A 6,000-nucleotide genomic window follows, 5' to 3' on the forward strand; every position below is an offset into this window, starting at 1 on the left:
CCTTCGCCTGTTACATACTTCTATAAGAGTACAGTATACACCTCGCATACCCAGGACTATACCAGCAGCAGCAGGCAGGAAGAACGGTAGTGGCGACATGGGGAGCCATCAAAAACAGCAGCGGCAACTGCAACTGCAATAACAGCTGCCCGCCGAATGTGTGGCAACTGCAACACTTTCGCTAACAACCCGGCAACCAACTAACTTCGTCGGCTGTAAAGTATTGTTGTCTGCCTAGCCACCACCCCCTAGTCCTTGCCACACATCCGCGAAAATGTGGAGGCGCATGGTTTGGTTCGGGGCTAGAGGTGGCGCACCGCTAAGTGCAACTTTTGACTTTTGCCGGGCTGTTGCAACGTGGAGCGTCGAACGTGCGTGCTTGTAACACATCACGTGTGCCCGGGGAAACCCCAATAACCCCCACAACCCACACACACCATAGAACCCCTTCGCGAGACGCATAAAGTTTGGTTATAAAAATGTTAACTACGCTGTCAACGACATGTCGACGAGGCCGACGTGCATCAGCCACAGCAACAACAGCAACAGCAGCACAAATAACTACCGATCGCAGGCCAAGTAATAAAGTCTCAAGTAAGTTGCGGGTGGTAGCCCCGCGCAGCAGCTACAGTGAGGGAAAAACAATGGGCCTCTGAAGTCTGCAACAAATCTGCAAGCCACGTACATATATTGTTTCTGCTTTTTGGGAACCGTCTTTTTCTCGTCGGAGTTTGAAAAGTAAGTCTTTTTTGCTCCTCGGCAAAGACTGTGTGTATTTTTGTTGGCTTCTTGGGACCGACTCAGTTGCCTAAGGGGTCGTCAGGGGCGAAGGATAGCCCAAATAGAACTCAAGTACCAGTACCCTGCGAAGCATTGAACGAAAATGCATACAAATGGATGTTCCCAATTCCCAACTACTTAATTCCAAAACAAACTTTTCGTCCATTTTCGACAGTGTAGCCATTGTCACATGCACTGACACCTGCAAGGGGTCACACCCACTCGAGATGCCAGGACCACACCCACACACACACACACACACACACAGAGCCACGTAATTCTGTATAAAATTCGCATTTTATGGCAAGTTTTGGAAAATGAATTTTTGATCAACTGCAGCAAAGTTCAACCGAAACTCAAACACATAGATACCCACGCACACGGGGGCACACATGGGGACACATGCGATAGTGGGACACACACACACACGTAGATTATGCTTTCCTTGAGACGTGCCCCGTTGAAGCAGCTTCAATGCCGCATGCTGGGTCCATAGACTCGGCCAAGAGCTCACACACAAAGAAGGCAGTTGCTAAAGTAATGGAATGGGAGCTTGGACTTTAATTCGATTTAAAAGGCGATGGCATCGCATCCATAGGGAAGGACAAAGGAGTGAAAAGGGTTTCCAGAGCAGAAGCGAAAGGGAATGAAAAGGGAAGGACTGAAACATGGTACGACAGGTGCAATGATAGTATTACTTAAAAATTTTAGTCGAGAAATGAATGTATTTCATTGGCATTGGCTGGCGGCAGACATCTTAGAGGTAGGAGTATATGGAATTCATGAAGTTTCGTGGCAATATCATATAATTTAACAATAGTCCTCTTTCAAAAGTTTCCCTTCTGTCACGTTACTCTCCTGATTACCCCCAACTTTTTCTGCCCTGCTGCGTCATGTCCCCACACATGTGCCCCTCTGCACTTTTGGGCTGCCACCAACACCTCCCCATTTCCCCATGGGGCCATAAACTATATTTCCGCCACATATCCATATGCACAAAGGGAGAATGAAAGAACTGGAGAGCAAAGAAGCCGCGGACAGACCTCCGGACATAGCATTTGCCACTATCAAAGGAAAAAGGCGCCACACCAGAGCCACTCTGTCTCCGGCTGCGGCTGCGGCTCCGTCTCCATTTCCGTCCCTGGGTCCGTGTCCCTGCCCCACACTATATAGTGCTATACCACTCACACTTACACCTCAAACTCATTTTGGTCGGTGGTTACTTTAGCCATTTGCCTTACGGCAGCTAACTGTTCTTGCTGGCTGCCTGCCACTGTGTAGCTGTAGCTATTGATGCTGCCCCTGTGACAGCCCCTGCCACTACGCCTGGTGTGGCTGCCATACTGCCAATGCCACTGATGCGGTTTTGGAGCAGCTTCGGCAAGGACAAACGTCAGAGAGCCAGCCCATCAACTTTGCTTTCTATTACACTTACACATGCCCCACACACACATGCCCCATGCCTCACATACACACACAACCACCCCCACATACAACACAGAGACAATTGTCGCCCTCAGTGACCCCAAGTGACGAACCAAAAAAAAAAAAGATTCCTCCTCCAATTTAGACAGAAACGAACGGTGTAACGACTATCGGATACCCACTTAAGTTTTTACCCATAAAGAAATTAGTTGTTGTTGCTAAAACGACTTTAGAAATTAAAGTTTTAATAATTATTAAATCATTATGATTTCCAAGATACTTTTGTTCATAAAAAAGAGAGAATAGTGAATATAGTCACACTGGTATTGATCCTGTTCTGTTCCTTTCAAAGTGCCTTAAACCAAAGACTGGATACTAGAATATTGCCTAGTCATGACATACAATTTGTTATTTTGTTTTTAACCATCAATTGGCTGTGTCATGCCCAAGCTACGTATTTTGTTTTGGCTTTCTTGGGACTGACAGAAAATTAACTCTTTTCAAAGCCTGTGTATATTGTTGTTGGATTCTAGGACCGACTCAGATGCCCAAGGCATTTAAAAATCCTGGTATTGTAGAGCCCTTGCTTAAACTCAAACAAATTGCATCAGATGATACTTTCTTGAAAGCGTTATAAGCAGTAAGGCCGATCCATAAATTGGTACGTAGGTCCAGAGGGAAGCAACATCCGCAAACACTGGCACAAAGACAACATACCCACGGCACTAGCCGAGTACCCGGTATAAAACGAAAGTCGAAACGTTGTAAATTCATAAAATTTGCTGTTTGATGCGTTTTCAAGTAAATTGAGTTCCAACCCTCGAACGAAGTGAAATGAAATAAAAACCGCACAGACTGAGAGAACGATTGGGGCACTAAGGGGAGCAGGACAAACCCCAAGATGGGTGACGAGACGGAGACGGAGAAGGCGACGCCTGCCGCATGTTAAATGTCATTTTTATGGCGCTTTGATTATATTTTCTATTATCGAAGACATTTCGGGGTTCCACACACACACGCATACACACCCCCATGTATATACACGATGAGAAACCGCCCCTTAAAGTGGAAGATGGCAACCCTGCCAACCCGCCATCATACTTAACCCATATTGAAGGAGAGCTTTTGCTTAAGCTCTGCGACTGGCAGTGGGACTGGGGCAGGGATTGGGATTGGAATTGGATTGGAGAGTGGACTGGAGTGGAATGGCAATTGAGTAAATCTGAACTCAAATTAAATTCAATAATATAATCATAATAATAATCATAATAAATGCTAAATTATGTGGACCAGCCAACACGGCGTATGCATAATTTTGTTCGACTAAGAGAATGTCAGATTCCATCCTGTGTCTGCCCCTGCCTGCCCCTCCCCGCCCCATCCTCACGCCCATGTAATCGCATTGACTGATGGATGGCTATAAGTATTCAGGATGTACGTGTACGTGTGCGGATGTATGTCTGATGTCTGATGCGGCAGAGACCTATCAAATTTTTGCATAACAAATCAATTTGAAATATTAAAATGCATTTTCCGCAAAACAAGACAGGCAACAAGAGGCGGCAGGAGGTGGCAGGCAGGATTCAATCTCAAACGAGACCAACAATAAATAACTAAAATTCATGTTTAAATTTTGAGAGTAATGAACAGAGGGGGGAAGGGACGGAGGGGAAACAGCGGACCTATTTGCATTCTGTCCGAAAGTAGGCAGTAGGAAGGACATCAACACTCGAAGGCAAATGCAAATGTTTCTGGCATAATCAACATACGCACACGAGCAGATCGCCCCAGGGCCAATCTATATCTACTATATACGTACACTGCGGGAAAAGGGAGCGCCCTAGAAACATGTTTCCGGAAGAATGCTTATATCGAATATAAAACAGAACCTCAGGCCATTCAACAAGAGGAGAAGAGTTATTACTTACATCAGAAATTGGTTTTAAAGTAGGTCCTAAAAAGTAAATAAGTTTCTTCTTTTTCACTTGACTTCATATGACAATTATGGATATTTTTCGCAGTGTGTATTCTTATATATATGTATATGGGAAACTATAGATTTGTTTGACATTTTGTTTGCCAGCCTCCTTCCTTGTATTAATTATGGCTTTGTCCTCTATGTCTCTGTGTCTTTTGCCAATTTTCCTTCTCTGGATACGACATATGCCCCTTCAAACGCCCCGGACCTATCAATGTTTCAGGCAATGTCTTGCCAAAGATTTGGGAATTTCCCAATTATTTCAAGCCATGGATTTGCCATGACGTTAATCTGAACACATCATCAAATATGAACAAAACTAGGCTCTTTAATGCACAGACATATGCATACGAAATGCAGTTTGACTTTTGTTTAGTGATGATTAAAATAAATTTTTCTTTTTTTCCCATAAATCACTTTAATTTAGAACAAGCTTACGTACGCCATTGAATTGAAAGAATCTGTGAATTTATTAGCAACAAATTCATAATTAAAACAATTGAATGGGTTAACACCTAAGCCATTGATTTTCGCTTTGTTTAGTACTCAAATTTGAAATAAATTCATTATAATATAACTTCACTTTCCATTTCTTACGCTCCGCAAACTCTCGGAAAAGTGCCAATTACTTTTAGCAAAATTGCATTATTCAAGGAAGCCACAGAAAATTCAAAAACATGTGTTGGAACCGAAGCGAAAATTTAATCTGAAATGTTTTTCCGGATTACAATGGAAATGCATTTTGCTTAAATTTAAATCTGTTTGCTTTTGTGACACTCTCACTGTTTGGCAAATGAAAATCACACGGATAGCAAATAACAAACCAAACCGAAGTAAATATATGTGTATAAATCCGGAGAATAATAAAAAGATTTGCATTTTTGTTTAAATTTTGAAGGCCCAACTTATGCGGACTTAGTCGAGATTTAAAGGATGTCAAGGCAGCCAATTTGTCGATAGCTTCTAATTTATACACGTATTGATTACAATGCCAGATTTGCCATTTGCAGAATTTGTTGAACCAAAAGATAAAGCGGGTCGAGGGGTAGAGCAGAGGGGTTGAAAGAGCAGATAAATATTGTGGTAGTACAAAAAAAGGTATAAGCCAATGGAAGACTAATGGATACCCGGTTCCTAGTATGGTGTATAGATATAGATACTACAAATACAATGGATATTCAATTTTCGGTTTCTAGCTAAAATTTGCTTGCCTTTGCTCTTAAAGGGTAAATCCCGATCCTTTTGTCTATAGAATATACCCTTCAATTTTCTATGTACCGTGTACCAAAAACCCAAAGCACTTTCCCAGCAAAACCCAATCACTTGAGCCATAAATCTTGCACACACTCAACACTCGAAATACTGGAAATACTCGAAATAAAAAAAAACAGTACCAGCACCAGATGTATATACAGATATAAATGTATTCGAAAGATTTTGCTTATGTGCTTTGTGCTCTGGGGTTCTAGGGTTCTAGGGTTCTAGGGCAGGGTCTTAGCAAGTGACGGGAATAATCCGCTTGGCGCTTAAATGCAAACAAGTGTAGTGCTGTGCATGTAAATACTAATAGATGATTATGTAGTTGAGCAAACACCAACAGGCAAACAGGCAAACGGGCAAACGGGCAAACAGCAAACAAGCAGCAACAATAACTATGGCAACATCTACTCGTACTATAGGAACAACGACATCCGAACAACATCGGTCACACATAGTTACATGTACCCAAAAGTGCACTCAACCAAGAGAAAGCTCCATTTGTTGTTTAGTTGTTGGCTTGTTGTTGGGCTTTCGGGGCCTGTCGGGGCACACTCGAC

The sequence above is a fragment of the Drosophila persimilis genome, unplaced genomic scaffold, assembly GCF_003286085.1.
Source record: "Drosophila persimilis strain 14011-0111.01,24,50 unplaced genomic scaffold, DperRS2 tig00000124-arrow-pilon, whole genome shotgun sequence".
NCBI lineage: Eukaryota > Metazoa > Arthropoda > Insecta > Diptera > Drosophilidae > Drosophila > Drosophila persimilis.